The 24,011-nt window shown below is 34.3% G+C and overlaps 1 non-coding gene across 1 annotated transcript; it reads right to left on the bottom strand.

The window, feature by feature from the left end:
- Positions 1-14,180: 14,180 nt before the first annotated feature.
- Positions 14,181-14,311, bottom strand: LOC118987867 (small nucleolar RNA SNORA44). The gene has a single exon (XR_005066667.1). It is a non-coding gene; the product is annotated as a small nucleolar RNA SNORA44 (small nucleolar RNA).
- Positions 14,312-24,011: the final 9,700 nt, after the last annotated feature.

Here is a 24,011-nt window from a genome sequence, read left to right as displayed (position 1 = left end):
AAGGCTACATAACATTTCATTGAAGCATATGCTACATTTTTTATGCATTCACCTATTGTGGAAATTAATTTGTTTTCATATCATGGCTATATTGAACTATACATTAATGCAAATGGGAGTGCAGAAGTATCTTCCAGATGCTGGTTTTAATTCTTTTGGATACATGCTCAGAAGTGGGATTGCTAGATCATATGGAAATTTTTAGGACCCATTATTCTGTTTTCCATAGTTACTACTCCATTTTTCACTACAATCAAAACTGTAAGAGTTTCAATTTTCTAAAATCATTTTATTATTTTTTATTGTTGTTCAAGTACAGTTGTCTCCATTTTCACACCACCACAACTTCCCACCCCACCCATCCCTGCCTCCCATTCTCCATCCACCCCCGACTTTGGCTTTATCCATGCATCCTTCTTACATGTTCCTTAATAATTTTTCCCCTTCTTTCTTCTATTGCCACCTCCCCTGCCTGTGGTTACTGTTTGTTCTTTCTTTCCATGTCTCTGTTTCTATTTTGCTTGCTTGTTGGTTTTGTTGATTAGGTTCCACTTAAAGTTGAGATCATATGATATTTGTCTTTCACTGCCTGGTTTATTTCACTTAGCATAATACTCTCCAGATCCATCCATGCTGTTGCAAAGGGCAGAAGCTCTTTCTTTCTTTCTACTGCATAGTATTCCTTTGTGTAAATGTACCATAGTTTTTTTTATCCACTCATCAACCTTGCTAACACCTGTCACTTGTAGTATTTCTTCCTTTTATAAGTAGTCGTCGTCCTAGGGTTGAGGTGACATCTCACTATGGTTTTGACTTGGATATTCCTGATGACTAGTGATGTTGAACTTTTCTTTATGTAACCATTGGTCATGTCTCCTTTGAAGAAATGTCAATTCAGTTCCCTTGCCCATTTTTCATTTGGGATGTTGGTGCTTATTTGTTTGTTTTTCAGTTTCTTAGGCATTTTGGATATTAACTTTTTATTAGACATAGGGTTTACAAATAATGTCATCAAGGAGATGTAAGACTTGTATACTAAAAACTACAAATCACTGATAAAATATAGAAGACAAACAAGTGAAAAGATATGCCATGTGTATGTATTGAATGTTAGATTTAATATTGCTAAAACATCCATACTACCCAAAGCATTCTACAGACTCAATGTAATTGCTACTAAAACCCCATTGGCATTTTGTATAGAAATAGAACAATCTTAGAATGCATACAGAACCAGATACCTGAAATAGCCAAAGCAATCATGAGAAATAGGAATGAAGATGGAGGCATCACACTTCTGTTTTTAAATATCTTTTTTTTTAAATTTTGTGTTGTATTTATTCTTTTTCTTTATTGCTGTTCAATTACAGTTGTCCCAATTCCCCCCCTTTACTATACCCCTCCCTACCCATCCCCCCTCCTACAGTTAATGATCATCCCCCACTCCATTGTCTTTGCCCTTGGGTCCTTTATACATGACCTTTCCTCTTCTTTCCCTCATTATCCTCCCCTACCCTCCCTTCCAGTCACTGCCAGTTTGTTCTTCATTTTCATGTCTCTGGTTCTAGTTTGCTTTCTTGTTTGTTTTATTTATTAAGTTCTACTAATAGGTGAGATCATATGGTATTTGTCTTTCACAACCTGGCTTCTTTCACTTCGCATAATGCTCTCTAGATCCACCCATGCGGTTGCAAAGGATAGCAGCCCCTTCTTTCTTTCTGCTGTGTAGTATTCCATTGTGTAATTGCACCATAGTTTTTTGATCCACTCATTTACTGATGAGCACTTAGGCTGTTTCTAGGGCTTAGCTATTGTAAATTGCACTGCTATGAACTTTGGGGTACATAGATTCTTTTGAACTGGTATTTCAAGATTATTAGGGTATAATCCCTGCAGTGGAATTGCTGTGTCAAAAGGCAGTTCTATTTTTAGTTTTCTGAGGAAATTCCATACTGTTTTCCACAGTGGCTGCACTCATCTGCATTCCCACCAACAATGTACTAAGGTTCCCTTTTCTCCACAACCTCATGAGCACTTGTTGTTTGTTGATTGTTTAGGATGGTCATTCTGTCTGGTGTGAAGTGGCATCTCATTGTGGTTTTTATTTGCATCTTTCTGATGGCTAGAATGCTGAGCATCCTTTCATATGTCTCTGGGCCCTCTGTATGTTCTCCTTGGAGAAGTATCTGTTCAGGTTCTTTGTCCATTTTCTGATTTCAAAATATTACAGAGCTACAATAAGTAAAACAGTATGGTACTGGCATAATGTAGACAGAGACAAATGGAACAGAACTGAGAGCTCAGAAATCTACTCACACATGTATGGTCAATTGATATTTGAAAAGAGTTTGAAGAGTACAAAATGGGGAATATATAATCTCTTTAACAAATGGTGCTGAGAGAAAATGGATATCGACAAACAAAAGAATAAAATTGGACCCATATTCTATGCATGCACTTAGATTAACTCAAAATGAATTAAATTTTTACACTCAAACATTAAATCTCTACAACTCCTAAACAAACCACGATGGAAAAGCTTCATGACATTGGTCCTCACAGTGGTTTCATAGATATGATGCCAAAGGACTGTGGATAAAAACATAATTAAACAAATAGGAATACATCAAACTAACAAGCTTCTTGTGTGCAATAAAAGAAATAATCAAGAGTGATAAAACAATCAATAGAATGGTAGTACACATCATTTTGATAATTACAAAATAAAAACAAAAGAAAAGAACATCACTCATAAGAAGAATAGGACCAATGTACAAAGCTACCATAAGTGAACTCTATCAGACACAAAATTAAAAAAATTTAAGGACTTAATAACATCTTGTCTTTAAAATGGCAAATTGTGCCCTTGGCAGGGTTGCTCAGATGCTTGAAGCATTATCCAGTATCCCATACATTTGCGGGTTTGGAGCCTAGATTAGGGCACATACCTAGATTTCAGGTTCCATCCCCAGTTGGGGAATGTACAGGAAGCAAGCAATTGACGATTCTCTCTCGCATACATGTTTCTCTCTCTCGCTTTTTTTCCCTCTCTCTCTAAAATCAATAAGCTTATCCTTGGGTGAAGATTTAAAATAAAATAAATAAGTAAATTGCTTCTGAAGTCAGAATATGCTGGTTACATAGATTATACAGGCACAGCTATATCATCATAACAAAAAGGATGACATTTTGGAAGTTTTCTAAAGGAAAAAATGTAAAAAAATATGAACTTTAAATACATTTCAGAGTGGCTTTTCAAAAACACTTCTAACATAACAGAAATGAAAAATGATTAAAAATTTTCTATCTCTTCTTAGCGTTCTCTGCCTTCATTACTGTTATCTAGATATTTAGAAACTTATTTTAGATTTAATGGCCGAGATGATACAAAGGAAATTTCTTATATCTGACTCTTGCCTTAAGACGAATACAAGTTTATATTTTTTGTGGTTTCTGTGAGTAAAACTTGCCACTCAAATTACAGGAAAGCAGAAAGATAAAAGAAAAAAGATAGCAAGGGCTTAGGAGAGAGTCAAGGGGAGCAGAAAAGATCTGGGGAGTAAGTAAATAAGTCTGTTAAGTAGAGATTAATCTTTGGAATTAGATACTCATTAGGGAGTATCGTGGGTAGGCCTCTGAGAGCAGGGGGAAAAGTAATAGATTAAGAGAAAAGGAAACTATCTCTGAAAGAAAAATAGCTCAGAAGAGAGAAAGAGAAAGCGGAGCTCTGACAAAAGACAGAAGGAGGTAGGCAGGAATCTGGAGTTGTTCCCAGACTTGCTGCTTTTTATCAGCTTCCAGCTCCCACTCTCCATCAGAGAATCATGGGGAATAGATAAGCAGAGCTCACTGAGGCATTTCATTGAGCTCTCAATTGATATTAAATTTCTATAGGTTAGACATTTGAGGAGAGCATAATTTTAATCTAACTTGCTTTGACAGTGCCACAAAAAGCTAAAAAGAAAGAGAAAAATATCCATTATTTTGAAGCTGATAAAAATTTTCAGAGCTGTGTTTGTCAAATACTATGTTACAGATATTTCTAGGTCTCATAATTAAACCATAGCTCTGAGCAGTGTGACTCAGTTGGTTGGGCTTCATTCCACAAAGCAAAAGGTGACCAATTGGACTCCCAGTTAGGACACACCTGGGTTGTGGGTTTGGTCCCTGGCCAGGGCACATACAAGAAGCTACCAATTGATGTTTCTCTCTCTCATTGATGTTCCTCTTTCTCCCAACCTTGTCCCTCTCTTTAAATCATAGGGGAAAAGGGGATGGACTCACATGAACAAGTATAAAGGAAACATGGACAATAACTAAGGTGGGAGGTGGGAATGGGAGAGATGTGGGGAGCACTGGGTGGGGGCAGGGCTGGGAATACAAGACAGAAAACTGTACTTGAACAAGAATTAAATAAAAATTAAAATTAAAAAAATAAGCAAACAAAAGGCATAATCTTACCATATATTCTACATAAGATTATTCATGATTTATAGTCTTATGTTTAAGTTCTTAACTATTTTGAGTTCTCTTTTGTATATGGTTTTGTACATGAGTTTATTTTTGTATAGCTTAATGTATCTGTCAAGTTTTCCCAACACCACTGTTGAAGAGATGGTTGTTACTCCAGTGTACATTTTTATCTCCTTTGCCATAGATTAGTTGACCATATAAGTAAAGGTTTATTTTGGGATCTCTATTCTGTTTTATTAATCTAATATATAGGAAACTCATGCAACACAATAACAAAAAAGTCCACCTCACACATGGGGATAGAACGTGAAAAGACATTTCTCCAAAGAAGACATACAGATGAACAAGCATGTGAAAAGATGCTCAATATCGCTAATTGTTAGGGAAATGCAAATCATACCACATTGAAACATCACCTCACACCTGTCGGAATGACTGTCATTATTAAATCAACAAACAACAAGTGTCATGAATGCAAAGAAAGCAGAACACTTGTGCATTGCAGGTAGGACTGAGAATTGGTGCCATTCCTATGGAAACCAGAATGGAAATTCCTCAAAAAACTAAAAATGGACACACCATATGACCCAGCATTTCACCTTCTGGGTATTTATTCAAAGAAAACAAAACACTAGTTTGAAAAGGTTTATTCACTCTTATGTTCATCGCAGCATTATTTACAATTGTTTACAATAGCCAATATATGGACACAACCTAGATGTCCATGGGTAGATGAATGGATAAAGAAGATCTGAGCTCGGTGTCTGTATCAATATCTATATACATACATACATGTATATATGTATGTATATAGATGTACATCTATATATGTATATCTATATACATATCTATATATGTCTATATAGACACATAGATCTGTATCTATATGTCTAAAACATCTATATATGTATATTTTTATATATGGATATGTATATTGATATAGATATCACATATATACATACATATGTATAGATGTAGTTATATATCATATATATGTGTGTATATATATATCATATGTATATATATATAGTGCAGCAATAAAAAGAGAATGAAATTTTGTCATTTGCAATAACACGGATTGACTTACACATGGAGGGTTAGAAACAGGGGAGTGGGAGGAGGAGAAGGGGGGAGAAGGCACAGAAAATAGCATAGATGGTAGGTAGAAAATAGATAGGGGGAGGGCAAGAATAGTGGGGGAAATTTAGAATCTAAAGAAATTTGAGACACGTGGTTATAAACTAAGGGGGGGAGAATAGTGGGGGAGGGAGTGTGCGGGTGGAGGGGAATGAAGGGGGGGAATAGAACAACTGTAATGGTATAATCAATAAAATATATATAAAAAAGACTATGCTAAATGAAATAAATCAGGCAGAAAGAGACAAATACTGTCTGGTTTTACTTATATGTAGAATCTAAAAACAAAAAAATAAAATAAAAATGACTCATAGAAAAAGAGTCCAATGTTTTCCAGGGGAGAGGAAGGTGGGGTATGGGTGGAAAATATGAAGGAGAATTTAATCAATAATGTTGTGGTAAGTTTGCACAGGACAAATAATCATGAGAATTAGGGGGGTGATCACATTGTAAAGTATATAAAGTATAAAAATGTCAAAGAACTATATTGTACTCCTGAAACTAATATAACCAATATAAGATTGTATACCAACTACACTTAAATGAAAAAGAAGAATACAAGAATACAATTTATGTAATTTATCTGTAATTGGAAAAGAACAATGAAATAATGCATTAAAATTGTCAAACACAAAAACTAAAAGCAACTATATCTAATTTTTATAATCTAAAAATTATAGCTACTTTAGACAAATACATGGCAAGAAGGTGTTTTCCAAAATAATAGAGCATGAACATTAATAATTTCAAATTAGAGAAGTATGAAAACCAGCAAAAGGAATTTCATAAGTTACAAAATAGATCTGTTTTTAGTCAAAGACTGTGAAATACAAAAAATAAAAAAGTGAAAATGTGCTTCCTAATGTATATTTTTAAATTAAAGAATCCTTTGGAGAATCAAAAAAGATTTCCATGATCACATAGCCTTAGACACTGTTGAATTAAACCAAATTAATAGTCTTTACTCAAGGACTTTTCTGAGGTTTTAATAAGCAAGCTAGCTGTGTTTATGACCAAAAAGAGACTACAAAATATGAAAATTCTCCATCCTATTTAGCTACATAACATTCCTCATTAATTCTTTCATTAAACAGAATGAAAATTAATCTCTTTGTTGTTAGCTAACAATTGTCTGGGAATTATTACATCTGAAAAGGAATACTGTGATGGTATGAAATAACACAGATAAAAATCATCATTAATCTTTGAAGTCAAGCTTTATAGTCATGAACAATGGCCCATTTCTTACCTGAACAAAAGTGAAAACTCAAAAGCAGCAATAAATTTTATTTAAAATAACCAGTTTATGATTTGGTCCCATAAGTGATATTTACATAGCATTTCTAAGAGTACCTGATTTATTAAAATAGTTTAAATTATAATTCCTCATACTCAATGTGCTTGGACAATGCATAGTTCAAAAAGGCAGTTTCTAAAACAGAACTACAAATAAAGTGACAACAAAACAGCAAGGTCAAGTCCCACGAATCTGTGCTAGCAGTTCTACTGCAGTTGTGCTGTCTGTCACTGCCATTGACATGGCCTCCCCGTCTCCTCTGATGACTGGTGGTGGTCCCCAAGCTGTTTGGTATCCAGGAGAGCCGATCCAAGCCCCATAGTTGACAGTGGAGCTCTGTGGGCATCCAATTCCTTGGGGTGAGTGACACAGCTGACAACTACCTTTGTTCCCTGATTCAAGAGAAGATTAAAGTTCTGGGGAAAGCTGGCCTTTCTGAAACCAATTTATCAGAAATGACAGGAGCAGTGATTAACTACAAGAACCCAGAGCTGAAGAGCCATGAACTAGTCTGCAAGCCCTTTAAAGAAGACAGAGCACTATGAAGCCCCTTGAGGCAGGTAGAATTTGAATTTAAATTTTGTGATAGTTGTAACTACCTAATTAAAATGTCACCAACTATATGAAAACATTAATAAAGTATGCTATTTGAAAAGATAAGATTGAGAAACTCCAAAAAAAGTGAAGAAAAAAGAAATAATAATATCAAGAATTCAATTACATATGTCATAGGTTCTATAGACATTGAAAAGGTAATATACTAATAAATTATACTATATATCTATATAATATAATGTATATTATATTATTTGTATAAAATATAATACTATAAAATATAATTAGTGTAAAATATAATAGCATTTTACAGCAATATACTAGTAATTAAGTGTTAGAAATAATTCTTAGAAAAGCAAAGATTTATAAAAACTAACCCAAACTTAAATGGAAATATTGAATAGCTTTCATAGCTTTGTATCTAACAATAGATTAAATTATTACATTTAAAAAAGTTACACAGAAAATTCCAAATGCTAATGCTTTTACTATATTCATGGAAGAAGTAATGCCCATCTTAAAAAAGCACTGTTGAAAAATGAAGAACAAACACTTCCCATTAATTTTTAAAATAATTACGAAAAACTTTCTTTAACAACTGAACTGCTCTCAGTAATGACTGTTGAACCCCTATATATTTCATATATGCCATATTTCTTCATCACACATTTTTGCCAGGTTCCGTAAGATTTCAGTTACTCTTGGTTACTATAATGGTCTAATTTTAATATTTAAAACTCAGTATTTTTTATTAAAAGTTTTCAAGTTTGAAATTGATTCGGGGGTTATCACTTATTTTCTGCAGCACCACAGGTCTCTGCTTGCAGTAAGCCAGAAGTGTGAACTGGCTTTCAGATGCCTTCACTCCCAACCAAGAGCCAGAATCTCCACTGTGGGGGTTCTAAAGAAAGAAGAAGAGGCAGGGACATCTCCCTTCATAACCAGCCACAAGTCAGTGGTGGGTAAGTACTCCAGGACTCACAAGGTTTTGTCTGCTTGCTTGGGACCCTCTGCTGAAGTAGCTGTTTCCACATAGATGCTAAGTGGGCTTTTCTTGTAGAATTAAAAATGCATTGGATTTTAATACAAGAAATCAAGGTTGTTTGTACATCAAAACATTTCGTCAATGTAATTACCCACAAAAACAAAAAAAGAGAGAAAAACCAATTGATCTTTTCAAAGACTGAATAAAAGTTATCCAATAATATTCAATTCCTATTCATAATAAAACTATTCAGCAACACAAGATTGAAAGTGTTTCCAAAATCTAAAAAATCACAAGTTTAAAAACAAACAAACATAGCAAACATTGTATTTAATGATAATATACTGAATATTTCTCTTTGATTGAGAGCAAAGCAGTCTAATATCACTACTTCTATTAAATATTATTTGGAAGAATATTAGCTAATGTAATAAAGTAAGGATAAAAAACATGGAAATTAAATTAAGAAAATTAAAATGGTCTTTATCACAGAAAACATTTTTTGCATTAAAAAGTTTTAAGAAACTTACAAACCCACTGCTAGAATTAGAGTAACAGATACTATTAAGAATGTAGGATAAAAAGTTAGCATACAGAGATAAGCTGCATTTGTACATAATAGAACATATAGCTAGAATATGCAATAAAATTTTTATTTACATCATCAATAAGTATTAAATAAATAGGAATAATAAAACACAACACCTTTACAGTCAAAGCTGTGCAATGTTATTCAGAGAAATTAAAGACCTAAAAAAGAAGTTTTTTTCATATTCACAAATTAGAAATTTTAATATTAAGATGTTTATTCTACCTTATGGTCAATAAATTCAGCAAAATCTCTATCAAGATTCCAATGGGCTTTTTAAAAATTATAGAAACTAAGAAGTTGATTCTTAAATCTATATGAATTCATGGAATATAGAATAGTAAAAGTAATTTTTAAAAAAACAGAACAAAGTTGAAAGCCATATTACTTTATGTGAAAACAACACAAACAATGGTAACCAGGACCACATGTGGTTGGTGTAAATGTAAACAAGTGGGGTAATAGACAAAATGGCCAAGCACAAAATCAATTCTTGATTAATGTTTGTTAATGGAATTAGGACTGAACATTTGCCTCTATTTATATTTTCTCCCAATCTCCTTCTGGTAATATTTTTGACAAAATCTAATAGATTTCTGCCTAGCAAAAAAGAAATGTATTTTACAGAGTTGCAACTCATGCAAAAGCATGAGTTATAGATGTAGAGGTTTACATGTCTGTCTTACCCGAAATGGGGATAGAAATATTCTGACATTTTATTATAAACTCTGATGTTTGTCATAATTTTCGGGATTTAGTTAATCAAATTAACCAACTCATTTTCTATTCCTAGTTCACCAAGAGTTTTTATAGTAAACACTAAATTTTATCAAATGTTCTTTCTTATCTAAAGAAATGATGTGATTTTTCTTCTTTATTCTGTATAGGTGTTGAATTTTATTAATTTTTTAAGGTTAACTCAAGCTTGAATTTCTAGGAGGAAAAATATACTTGAACATGATAAATTATTATTTTTGCATATTGCAGGATTGGCTTGCGAACATTTTGTCTATGATTTTTACCTCTACATTCATCACATCTCAAAGATTGAGATCAACTTATTATTTTCCCTTATCATGATGCCCTTTTTGGTTTTAGTATATACATTTTATAGTTACCTGAGAATATTCCCATTATTTTCTCTTCTCTGGAAAAGTTTCTGTGAGGATAGAATTATTTCTTTGAAGAAATGCAGTTAAAGTCACCCCAGAAATCCAATTTGTACTCAGGCTTCCTGCTGGGAAATAGTTTTAACTATCGAACTCCTTGAGCAGTAATGGTATTATTTATGTTTTCTAGTTTTTATTTCTTTTTAGGTATTATTTTTTCTAAATTTGAAAGTTGTGGCATGTATATCCTTACACTATATAGAAATGATAACCAAAATATTTCAAGACTATAAAAACAGCTTATTCATAATAATACATAAAAATATTCTATTTTAGTATCATAAATTAGTAATTTAGCACTATAATTTAGTAACATATGACTGTTTATCCAGTCATATAAGTTGTAGTGTAACTTATTCATCAAATCTTTCTAATAAATTCCAATTTCTTTATTGTGTGTTAGGGATTATAGTGCAATGTTAGGTTTACTGTAGATGTTGCTAATTAAATTATACCTCTTCATGAGCCCCATTAAACATACTCTCATTATGGGGGTGACTTTACCCACAAGTCCCCACATCTGCCATGGATGAAAGTAAACACTACCAAGACATGATCTGCTTGGGGAGAAGAGGTGGCCAGTTTCTCAGAGGAAAAAGGCCTCGAGCCCCTTCCTCCAGGGACTTTTATTGGCTTGTAATACACAGGAATATAGGGCAGCAAGAATCAAACAGCAGATGACATTTCAAAGAAATCTGAGGGCTTAGTCTGAGTCAGAGTCTGTCAGAAAGGGAGTTTGCAGAAACATTAGGGTTTCCTGTTCGGACCCTTAACATACAAATGAAAATGCTCTTAGCAAAGCAGGTTTCACAGAATTTTTTAGGAATTCTTTGTGATGCCAGATTTCCACCCTCTCCCCCCGATCTGCTGTAGCAAGGCAAGGAGCTGCACCCCTCCCCATCAAGTTTTCAGGCTTAAGTGGATTAAAGCCAGGAAGCACTTCTCCCAGAGGACTTGGGGACTTGGCTACATTGGAATAGCCAGTGGAGTGAGGGTATATCACTCCCTCTTTGTTGCAGCCCCCCAGAGTCCTTCCATGATGGCCTCCCAAGTGATCGAGTCTGGCTTAGGTTGCCCCTCCTCTGAAGGGTCTTACCCATCTCTGACTTCTGACCATGCATTGGGGGCAGGAAGGAAACTGAAGCAGCATTTGCTACCAGAGACAAGCTTTGTCTCCTGTGGCTTGCATTCCGAGGGTCGCTCACTCATCCTTAGCCATGGGGGGTAGTTACAATTCCTGAATCCAGGCAGAGCAGTCCACAACAACTCATCAGACAATCTGTAGCCTCTATGGTACAAATTTCTCCTGACATCATTGATGATGTAACAGCAATTTAATTCAATAAAAAAGAAATCTCTTATAATAGAGCCACAATAGAGATATTCAATAACTCCATAATGGACAAAGTTACTGTGTTAGTTTTGTAGGGCAGCTGTAAAAAGTGTCAGCTGGATGGCTTAAAACAATAACTATTTATTGTTTTACAGTACTAGGTGCTAGAAGTCCAAAATCAAGGAAGGGGTTGTCTGGGGAGGGCTCCTTCTGAACCTATAAGAGAAGCTTCCTTGCCTCTTCCTAGCTTCTGGCGGTTTGCTAGCAATCGTGGGCATTTCCTGCTTTGCAACTGCATTAGCTCTAATCTCTACCTTTGTATTTAATCTCTGCCTTTCACATGTTTTTTCCTATGTCTCTGTATCTTCACATGGTCATCTTGTAAGATCACTAGTGGCTTTGGTGTCTATTCTACCCAAGTACAAGCTCATTTTTTGTGCAATGAGTGTATGTTAGGATCTCAATATGTGTTTTTTTTTTTAGGGACACAATTCAACCCCAAACAGTTACCAAATCAGTTTTTTAATGTGTTATACATTTTTTAAACCTAATTTTTCAGCTACTTGAGATGCACCATGCTATGGTTTAGATATAGTTCCATTGGCCTCTGGCTTCTACCTTCTATTCTGACATCCAAACTGTCACTTCTTTGACGGTATTTTTGTCTTTTTTCCCCTCTGGATACTTTTAGAGAGGTTTCTTTGAAGTTTTACTCTATACTTCTAGGGGCAAAATTTTTCTTACTCTTGTCTGATATTCACTGAGTTCATGAATATATGATTAGATGTCTTTTCACAGATTCTGGTCTGTTTTTCACTGTTTTCTGGAACTGCTGCAGGGCATGTGTCAGATCTTCAAACACCTTCCTCCGTATTCCTTACTTGTCAAAATAGCTTCCAATTTTTTGTCCCTCTGTGGCACATTTTAGGTAATTTAGTTTGATCAACCTTCCAGTGTCTTAATTCTTTCTTCAGCATTTTCTGATCTACATTACTACACAGAGGTTTTAATTTCAATTTCAGTTCAGAATGTCATACTTTTGAATATATTTTCTTTTCTAGAAGTTGTATTGAGTTATTTAAAACCTGGTCATTTCCAGTGTTTCTAATTTCCTATATATGTTCAAAAGCACGTGTTCTATATATTTAAATATAGTGGGCATTGTTTTAATTATCTAATAATACTTTCTAAAATACTTAATTTTTGCTTATTTATTTTTTATTTCTCTTGTTTGGCTAGCTTTCACTCATAATGCTTTGTTAATAACATGTATTTTAAAGTTTTTGCTTCCCTGATAACAGTATCTGTGGAAATTCATTTCCCTACATAATAGGCAATTCATTTAGCACCGACAGGCATCCTTTCAGTACAAAGCAGCAGAAACACCCATCTAGAAAACTTTAGATTAAATTTGTGGCTTAAAATTTTAGAATGCCCATGTCATGGCAACTTGGATGGCGAATCCTTGGGAGGGGTGAGTGGGAGTTACAATTCTGTAGCATTTTCCTAGACAGCTTTCCTTGCAGGCCCTTGGTATGGCTGCACGGTCTGTTTGCTACCAGGTCATCCTGATTTGAATATAGAGCCTTTTGTACCCCCTATGTAAACATCTTTGGTTTGTCTCTTTTAGTGGGGTCACCAAAGCTAGTAATTTCTGAGTTCTAAAAGTGTTCTCAGGTTAAAGGAATTTACTTCTTATTTATTTATTTTTATTTAATTCTTGTTCAAGTACAGCTTTCAACTCCTGGTTTACTTTAGTTATTGGCACAATTATTTCTTGCTGTCTTGCTTATGCTTTGATGCTTTAAGAAGCTTTTAAAATACATATCATTCAGAATTATTAGCTGTTTTCAGAAGGATTAGTCTAATTACCATTCTAGTCTTGTTACTAAACATGTGATTCTTACACATTTTATTTTATTTTTTTTGGTTAACAAGTTCATCTGAAACAAATAACTAAATGCATATGTAATAAGCCATAAATAGTCATCTGCCAGAGTCCAATTTAATCATAACAAGATAGTGGCTCTGACCGTATCTCTCAATTATTTATATTGTCTTTAATTATTTATTCAATTAACCTTCGTATCTCTCTGACTTCCTTTTCCTTTTTCCTTTTTAAATATATTTTATTGATTATGCTATTACAGTTGTCCCATTTCCCTCCTTTATTCTTGTCCACCCTGCCCTCCCCCTTCTACCCACATTCCCCCCTTTAGTTCATGTCCATGGGTCGTACATATAAGTTCTTTGGGTCGTACATGTAAGTTCTTTGGCTTCTACATTTCCTATACTATTCTTAACCTTCCCCTGTCTATTTTCTACCTACCATCTATGCTACTTATTCTCTGTACCTTTCCCCCCTCTTTCCCCCCGACTTCCCCACCCATGTTTTTAATAAATGATTTATAGTAACATATTAAAAATCTATTTTAAGGAAAACTAGTAAAATACCCTGGACTTCAGACATCTCTTCTAATTGTACAGTGTAAGGAATACTTTAGCTATGTTAATCTTTCATTAAATTGTGAAGAATGTCAGTATTTTAGAGAATGGAAAGTGTTTCGGTGGGAAAGAACTGGGGCATAAAACAGAAATTTAATCAGTGCAGCTCTTCTTTCCTGCCCCCCCCCCACCCGAGATATTATAGGAAAGGCAAGTGGCAGCTGCAGGTATTATGCTGACCTGAGCTGTCCAAGTCTCTCCAGGTTGCTCTCCCATGCAGCCGGAGATCCTATGGCAACAGCCAGCCATAGCCCTTGGAAACATGCTGTCTTTCAAAATATTTTTAACATCATAGACATTAAACTCTCGCTATTTGAATAGGTGTAAAAGTTTCTGTGAATTTGTTCAATCATTCATCTATTCCAAACTTGCATTTTTCAGACACCCCTTAAGCATGTTGGGGGCGGTGTATTCTCTCAGAAAGTTTTTCTTCACTGACCAGTCTCTGCCTATGTCAGTCTTAAACCTCTTTGGTTCTCTTACTTTCTTTCCTGAAAATACAATTCATATGCATGTGATCCAGAGATTTAGTAAGCATTTCGTGCATTATTTTATTTAAAACTTAAAGAAGGTCTGAGAGTTAATTTTCCCATTAACCCATTTTTAGTTGTTAAAATGAGTTAAACAACAAGCTTAATGTCAAACATTAACTGCACCCTATCTAACTTCAAAAACAGATGTTCTTCTGCCTCCTCAACAGTGAACAAATGGTGCCTTGAAAAAGACAATAGAGAATAAGTAAAGTAAATTCAGCAATGCCATGTCAGTAACTTTTCTAGCCCGCATCCCAAGTCCACAAAAACCTGTTTTTTTGCATTTTTAATCCAATTGAAACCCTCCAATCGGGGATCAGGGATCAATGTTAGAGTAACATTATTTTCAGAAAATCATGGTATGTCAGCAATAAAGGTATTTAAAAAGAATTTCAATCTTTATATCTTCCAAAATCATTGTTAAAACTTTTGTTATATAACTGAAAAATACTTCTTGTATTCATTTTTCTCTTCCCAAATCCCCTCAGAGACCTCCCAGAGTGTCTCTCCTTTCTTGCCCTTTGTGATATAGATTAGTATAATTTCACTTTATATTTCTTGTAAACATCCCTCCACCTCTATGGTCTTTATTTTCTCTATTTGTCTTCTAATTTTTAAATTGGCTTATCAGTGGGCTGTTAGAGAGAGATTCGCCCTCCCCTGGAAAATGAGGGGTCTGAAAATATCTGTATATTTATGTAGGTGTGTATGAGAACATATAGATAAATAATTCATATATAAAATTATATATAGATAGAAAGATATAGGTAAATTATATATATGATATATGATATAAGATTATATATATAAATTATATGTGTGTATATATATAATTTAGGTATTGTAATGCCTAAAATAAAGGGAAGATAAAGATGAACTTGTAGTTGATGTGACCATTTTGCTTATTTTACAGGGAGGCCATATGAACAAATAAATAATTTACCCTAAAATGCAATTAAAATGGAAGATATATATATATTTATTTATTTATTTAATTCTTGTTCAAGTACAGTTTGGAAGATATATTTTTAAAGATATTGTCTTGTGCTGCAAACATGCCTCTTCTTTCTACTATATTTTAACTAGGTAAGCAGTTCCATAATGTATACAACTAATTTATAAAAATTAAAATCAAATATTTTATTGTTATTTATATATAAATATATTATTAATGTATGTTTTCAAACTACTTAAAAACAGTTTTGAATACCATTTCTACTTATATTTGATCATGTTTGGGAGAATAATTATTAACAACCACAAGTGTTCCAAATTCCAAACCTTCCCCAAGATTAACAGTCAGTTTAGGAAGCTACACTCAGTTTAGGAAGTTTAGGTAGTTTTCTGGTCACTTGAGTTTCATTGAATATAATGCTGCTTCAGTGCCCTACTGCTATGAAACCCTCCTTCAGGTAGAACCTTTTCTTTTTTTAAAAAATATATTTTATTGATTATGCCATTACAGTTGTCCCATTCCCCCCCTTCACTCCCCTCCACCCTGCACACCCCTCCCCCACCATTCCCCCCCTTTCGTTCATGTCCATGGGTCACAAATTCTTTAGATTCTGTATTTCCCATAGTATTCCTGCCCTCCCCACTGTCTATTTTCTACCTACCATCTATGCTACTTATTCTCTCTTCCTTCTCCCCCCTTCTCTTCCTCCCACTCCCCTGTTGCTAACCTTCCATGTGATCTCTATTTCTATGTTTCTGCTCCCAATCTAGCTGTCCTCTTATTTTGCTTTTGTTTTAAGTGTGATTGTTAATAACTGTGAGTTTGCTGTCCTTTCTCTGTTCATATTTTTTATCTTCTTTTTCTTAGATACGTGCTTTAACATTTCATATAATAAGGGCTTGCTGATGATGAACTCTTTGAATTTGACCTTATCTGAGAAGCACTTTATCTGTCCTTCCATTCTAAATGAAAGCTTTGCTGGATAGAATAATCTTGAATGTAGGTCTTTGGATTTCATGACTTGGAATACTTCTTTCCAGCCTCTTCTTGCCTGTAAGGTCTCTTTTGAGAAATCTTCTGACAGTCTGATGGGCATTCCTTTGTAGGTGACTGTCCCCTTATCTCTTGTTGCTTCTAGCATTCTCTCCTTCATTTTAATCTTGGCTAATGCAATTATGATGTGCCTTAGTGTGCTCCTTCTTGGGTCCAACTTCTTTGGGACTCTCTGAGCTTCCTGGATTTCCTGGAAGTCTATTTTCTTTGCCAGACTGGGAAGTTCTTCTTTATTATTTGTTCAAATAAGCTTTCCACTCATGGCTGTTCCTCTTCCCCTTCTGGTACCCCTATAATTCGGATGTTGGAACGTTTAAAGATGTCCTGGAGGTTCCGAAGCCTCTCCTCATATTTTTGAATTCTTGTTTCTTCCTTCTTTTCTGTTTGGTTGTTTCTTTCTTCCTTCTGGTCCACTCTCTTGATTTGAATCCCCGTTTCCTACTCATCACTATTAGTTTCCTGTGCACCTCCCTTCATTTCAATTAGTTTAGCCTTTACATGTTCCTCTAATTTGTGGCTAAAATCAATGAATTCTGTGAACATCCTGATCACCAGTATTTTTGAACTGTGCATCTGAAAGGTTAGCTATTTCTTGGTCACTTAGAATTATAGGCTCTGGAGCTTTGAGCTGTTCTTGAGAGTCATAATGTTTTGGTCTGTTCACACCTGTTATGTTTGAGGGGTGGAGCCTTAGGTGCTCACCAGGGTCAGGTGACCCAGTCGCTGGGTTGTGATGCAGTATGTGGGGGCAGGGTCAGAGAGAGAAAAAATGGCACTTTGCTCTGCTCCTCTCTCTTTCAGATTTCTGCCTCCTCTGAGGCTTCCCACAAGCAAATTGGGTCCCTCTGGTGCTGGTTCCTGGGTTTGTGGGCCCGTGTACTCTCCAGAACCCTGTGGGTCTCTCTAATGAACTCTCTGTGGGCCTGGGAGCCTCTCCCAGCCCCTTGACCCCAAAAAAGTCTTTCCAGTTGGTGCTTTCAGGCTCTAATTCCCATCACTGAGGCCCTAGTATGAGCGGTCTGTCTCACTGTTCACTCCTTTGCTTGGTTTATCTGCACATGAATGTGTGACTGCAGTCAGCCAGCTGCCCTACACTCTCACGGGGTTCACCTGTCGCCACCCCACACCTGGGATCCACCAACCGCCTCTGCCTCCACCTCCACTCCTAGGTTGGTCAGACAGAAAGATCTTTCCAGCCCAACCCCACTCCACCGCTGACTCCGCCCCTCTTACTGGTCTGGTTGAGTGGTTCCTTGTTGTCAGACTTCTGTACAGTTCAATTTTCACTGTTTTGGCTGCGTTCTTGCTTCTAAAACTTCTCTGTCTTTAAATGTAGTTGTGGGAGGGGGCACAGTGTTTCCACCTACACCTCCATCTTGGCCAAAAGTCAGAACCTTTTCTTACTTGAATTTTCTTTTCCTTTACTTTAAATTATTTTATTATTGTTCAATTACAGTTGTCTGCATTTACTTCCCACCACTCCCCCCCCCACCCCCAGCCAAATCCACCTCCCTCCCTTGCTTCCACCCCCACCCTTGGTTTTGTCTATGTGTCCTTTATAGTTGTTCCTAAAAACCCTTCACCCCATTATCCCCTCCCACTTCCCTTCTGGTTACTGTCAGATTATTCTTAATTTTAATATCTCTGGTTATATTTTGCTTGCTTTTTGCTTTTGTTTATTAAGTTTCAGTTAAAGGTGGGATCATATGGTATTTGTCCCTCACCACCTGGCTTATTTCACTTAGCATAATGCTCTCCAGTTTCATCCATGCTGTCGCAAAGGGTAGGAGCTTCTTCTTTCTGCTGTATAGAATTCCATTGTGCAAATGTACCATAGTTTTTTGATGTATTCTTTCACTAATGGGCACTTAGGATGCTTCTAACCTAAACAATTCATGGCACCTGAGCAGAAGGATACTCAGGCAACACAGAGCTGCTGAGGACCTGTCCTTATTGGGTAAAACCATAGCTCTGGGTAAGAGTTGAGAAAAGAAGAAGACCCATTTTCTCTGCCATAGACACTTAAAGGAGAGGTGCTGAGAACAGTTTGAGGGACAAGGAACTCAAATGAGTAAAGAGCCAAATTTTTTAGTTTTACCAAGATTTAGTAGACTTTTTTGAATGACTGTTTCTCAAATTGTTGTATGAACATAGGATAATTTCCAGAGAATTTAAATGGTTGTTATTATTTTAAAATATTTTTCACCAAACAAATAGTTGTTTGACTGGGGAAAGGGTTCAGTGAGCTCCTCACACTGCTGTTCCAGAAGTCCAGGGCAATTTTTTACTGATCTTCAGAAATTTCAGAGTTCCCTAATTAGTTTTGTTTACATATGTTAGGTAATAATTGCAGAGATTATCCTGACTAGTTGTCACACGTATAAGGGGGCACAGTGTTTCTCAAACCTTGTGGTCTATTATTTCCACAGTGGGGGCTTTTAAAAACATGATGATGAACAGGACTCACTCCAAATATTCTGCTTTAATTGTTCTGGGTGAAACCTAGGCATTAGCAATTTAAAAAATTCCTGGGATGATCCTCACTGGAACTAGATTTGGGAACCACAGAATCAGACATTTTATAGATGTTTTATGTATCGGATTCATAATTGAAACTATATGAGTTTTATATTATCTTTCAACATTTAAAATTGGGATTATAAAATTTCTGAGGGCATTTTTGTGGTGGATATTTTTCCCTTCCTTACTCAGCTAGGAAGGAAGGAAGGAAGGAAGGAAGGAAGGAAGGAAGGAAGGAAGGAAGGAAGGAAAGAAGAAACTAAGTTAGACCATAGAGTTTTAATGGTTTTTTGATGAAGACATGTCTTGAACAAAATGTAAATTTTCTTATTCAAGATTTTTTAGTAGAAATAATATATAGTCATTTACACAGGCACACTATTATTTAAAAACCTATTAAGGATCACAATTAAAAACATATAAAAGTTTTGAGGGGAAAAACATAAGAAAGCCATAGTATTATTCACATAGAATTATTTTCTTAATTCTGTGTATAAATCCCTATTGTCACCTTGGAACAGGAGCAAAGACAGATCAATCAAGATGCTTCCAAAGACTGTAGTCCTACAGTTTCCAAATGAAAGGAAAAGTAAAAGCATTATTTTTAGAACTCTTATTCTATTATACTATCCCTCCTTAGGGGATGGACATTTCATTGTACCACTGCAGCAATTGTTATTTTCTCCTTTGTGGTTCTACTTAATTATATAAGTGGACTATGTTTTGTATGAGATTATTATCATTAGTGTGACAAATATCTTTCCAAATTTCAGCTTTTGAAGAACTCACTATAAAAACCTATTGTCTTTTTTATTCTTCAATTCTGTTAAAAGTGTTAATTGACATGGTGATAAGACTACACAGAGAGCCATTTTTTAACATTTAAAAAATTACCAGTAATAATTGAATTACAGTTTAAAAAGAAACCAATGTATTATGACCTAAATTGTAAGGAATTATTGAATGTAATGTGAGAGGCTAATTATTACTCATTCTTCTTAATAGTTTCATTCTGAAAAGGAGGTTAAGGTATTTAACATGCAGATTTCTTGCAGAAACCTTCTTATTGTTTGTGTGTTTGTGTCTTCTAACCATCTTATACTATGCATAGTATTTCATAGAATGACTTTTATGAAATACTAACTCCATAATAATTTAAAGTATTCGAAATTATAAAACCTATGGTTTAAATAAAAAGTAAAGGGATATAGAAATAAACAGCCCCCTGCATCTTTTTAATGACTCACAAATTTCGGTTACATTATAGAACCTTGAGCTGAATGTGACTTTAAGAAATTGTCAGCCATCATTTTCTATATTCATATTGCTAAAACATCATTATGTTCTGCTCTCTTGCTTTTTTTTACCTTCACATCCTAAAATAGCAAGTTCTTTTGACACCTTTTGCAGAATCTCCTTTAATCTTCTATTGTTTCTCCAATATCATTACAATTCATTCTTGATATAGCAAAGTAATATTTGAAAAAACAGGATTTATATAATGATGTGTGCCTTTTATAAGTTCCTGATGTTGAACTGATCTTTGACAAATAATACAGGCAATTACTGGAAAAAGATTAGTCTTTTCAACAAACGGAGCTAAAACATCCACATGTTAAAAAATTAAATAAATGTTGGTATAGACCTTACACTGCTCACAAAAAAATTAACTTAAAATTGATCATAAGCCTAAATGTAAAATGTAAAATGCAGAACCCCTAGGATAAAATATAGTAGAAAGTCTAGATGACTTTGTATTTGGTATTTGACCCATGAAAGAACAAACTCCTATCTACTAGAACAGTTAAAATCTAAAATACTGGCAACACAAAATGCTGACAAGGATGTTGAGCAACAGGAATTCTCATTTATTGCTGGTGGGAATGCAAAATTGTACAGACACTTTCGAATATAGTTTGACAGGTTCTCATGAAACTAAGCATACTCTTAACATACAATTTAGTAACTACACTCCTTGCTACTTAGCTAAAGAAGTTGAGAACTTATGTTCTCATGTAAATTTTGTAAATTTGCATTTACAAATTTTTTTGCATTTACAAAAAAACATGTAAATTTGCACATGGATGCTTAAAATAAAGAGCTGTATTTTTAATTACCAAAACTTGGATGCAACCAAGATGCCTTTCAATAAATGAACAGATATAGAAACTTTAGTACATGCATGCAACACAATATTTTTCAGTAATATAAAGAAATTAATTATCATATTATGAAAAGACACAGAGGAACCTTAAAGGCATCCTGGTAAATGAAAGAAGCAATCTGAAAAGGTTACATAGCATACAATTTTATCTGTATGACATTCTAGAAAAAGGCAGTACTATGGAGACAGTAAAATGATCAGTTATTGTTAAGGGCTGTGAGGAAGAGGAGGGGGTGAAGCTGGAGGACAGAAAATTTTTAGCAAGGGCAACTATTCTACATGACATTGTAATGGTGGGTATATGTCATTGTACATGTGCCAAAGCCCATAGAATGTGCAACAAAATAAATGAATCTTATTGTAAGCTATAGAATTTAGTTATCATATTTTGCCATGTATAAGGCACACCTATGTTTTTGGCCCAAAGTTTAAGGGAAAATAATCTTTCGTTTCAATTTTTTAATTCAATTTTAATTTATTCTTTGAAACAAAAACAATTATGGTATTCCAGGGTATTATTTCACATACACATATTATTATTGCTTTCTGGAGTTACACTTCTCACACATAAGCATAAATAAAAAAGACTTTAATAAAACATTTATGTAGATACAGAATTAGTACTACCATGTATAATGCACATCCTTATTTTTCCCTCAAAAATTTGGGCAAAAAAATGTGCATTATACATGGAAAAATACAGCAATAATGCAACATTATTATCTCACACTAAGACAAGATATTAACAGGTCAAACTATGTGTACAGCAGGAGCCAGATGATGGATTGTCTGGGAACTCTGTACTTTCCACTAAATTTTTCTATACTCTAAAACTACTTTAAAATCTGTTAAATCTATGAAGGAGTGTCTGATGACTTTTTATTGTTTTAGAGTAAAAGTCAAACCCTGTTCAGTTTCTTTCATGATCCCACATGTTTCCCACCTTTCTTTCCTACTTCATCTTTTACCACATTTCACTTCTGCCAAGCATCCTTCTTTCTGTTAAATACAATACATTATTTTCAATTTAGGACTTTTACAATTCCTATACCATTGGTGACATTTTTACTATAAAATTTCATGCCTTTGCTTCATTTATATGGTTTCAAATAAGACTTTAATTGCCACGGCTTCTAACATTATTTTTATAGGACTTAGTAGTAGGGTTGTATTTTCTGAAGTTTATCAGTTTCAAATACCATATGAAGGAAACTTTGTAACATCAGGTACCTCATCTGTCTTGTCCACTGCTGTCACTGTACGACTATGTCACAGTCTAGAAAAATGGATTGGCCTGTAAGAGTCACAAATTAATGTTTGTTGAATAAATTAATTATTAGCATTTTATGGGTAAAAAATAAAAATGGTTGATCACTTGTTAAGGTCTCTCCAGCTGGACTGTCATAAGAAGGAAAACTTCCTTCCTGCTGTCTCTGAGCACTGAACACTTTTCCATTGTATAATGAACCATTGTATAATGATGTATAATGCAGCATCAAATATCCATACCTGCATTGGCATAAATTTAGGGGAGTAGGAGTGTTTTTTTCAATTATGATGTAAATAAAAACCTTAAAATCATGGCTAAGATGATAGTCAATAATATATTGTTAAAGTATAAGACTTTTCCCTGAAAATTAATGTTAAAAAGTCAATTGCACACTGACTTTCATTTATATACTTTACCAATCAATACAGAATCCCCACCATTGGGAATGGTGCACAAGTACTGGATGACCACGTCTATTCTTCTGTGCTTTTTTCTGTGAGCTCCTAGGTCACCTCTAGTCTCTGATATCAAATGTGTTTTAACTAAAAACTAATTAACATTCTCATTTTTTTAACTTGAGTATTAAATGGTACAGTCCCACACTTCAATCAACAATTTATTTCTTTTTCCTATGCAATGTCTATGCACATTTAGTGCCATTCAATTAATGTGAGAATGAGATCACAGTAGGGAAGGGTAACCATTATATATAACATATATTATTATGTACTATATATAATATATGCTACTATTATATATTATATAATATATGTTACCATTATATATTGTATATAATATATGCTTGTGTTATATATAATATATGTTTTACTATTATATATATACGCATATACATAGATATATAAATGTTTAGTGAATCTTTAACTTGGAGAGTTTTTAAACTTTTTGCATCATTTATCCACAGCTTTACATTAAATGCCCAGAAATATCCCACTTAGTAGGTTTAAAATTAATAAAAATTTGGGAGGATATCTGAATTAATGTTTATAATAAAATTTAACTATGCATAAATATAAAATTAATTGATATAACCATTTATAGCAAGATAATATATATGGTTAAATTATCATCAGTTCAGTATATATTATACTGAATAATATTATTCAGTATGATATATTATCATATATTATAATACAGTTTTATTCTCCAAAGTAATTTAAATAAATTTTATTGAGATAATAAATATTTATTGATGAAATGACAGACCCATCGTACATAGTGGCATGAAATTTTAGGTTCTTTAGAATTTATTTCTCTAAATCTTCAAAATGACTCTTGGATTGTCATTTTGTTAACATTGAACATGACTCTATACTTCATTTAGATAACTGCATATCCTAATTAGATTCTAGTAGTAACAATGTGCACCACCATAAATTTTGTCAGCTCTCATGGTGAAATTTAAGCCCCAACTTCCTGAGACTGCTCAGACAAACGAGGACTGGTGCATGTGGC

This window comes from Sturnira hondurensis, unplaced genomic scaffold (assembly GCF_014824575.4).
Source record: "Sturnira hondurensis isolate 20B ecotype Veracruz unplaced genomic scaffold, ASM1482457v3 Scaffold0005329, whole genome shotgun sequence".
Lineage (NCBI taxonomy): Eukaryota > Metazoa > Chordata > Mammalia > Chiroptera > Phyllostomidae > Sturnira > Sturnira hondurensis.
The sequence above is the reverse complement of the archived record's forward strand: the minus strand, read 5'-3'. Positions and strand labels throughout refer to the sequence as shown.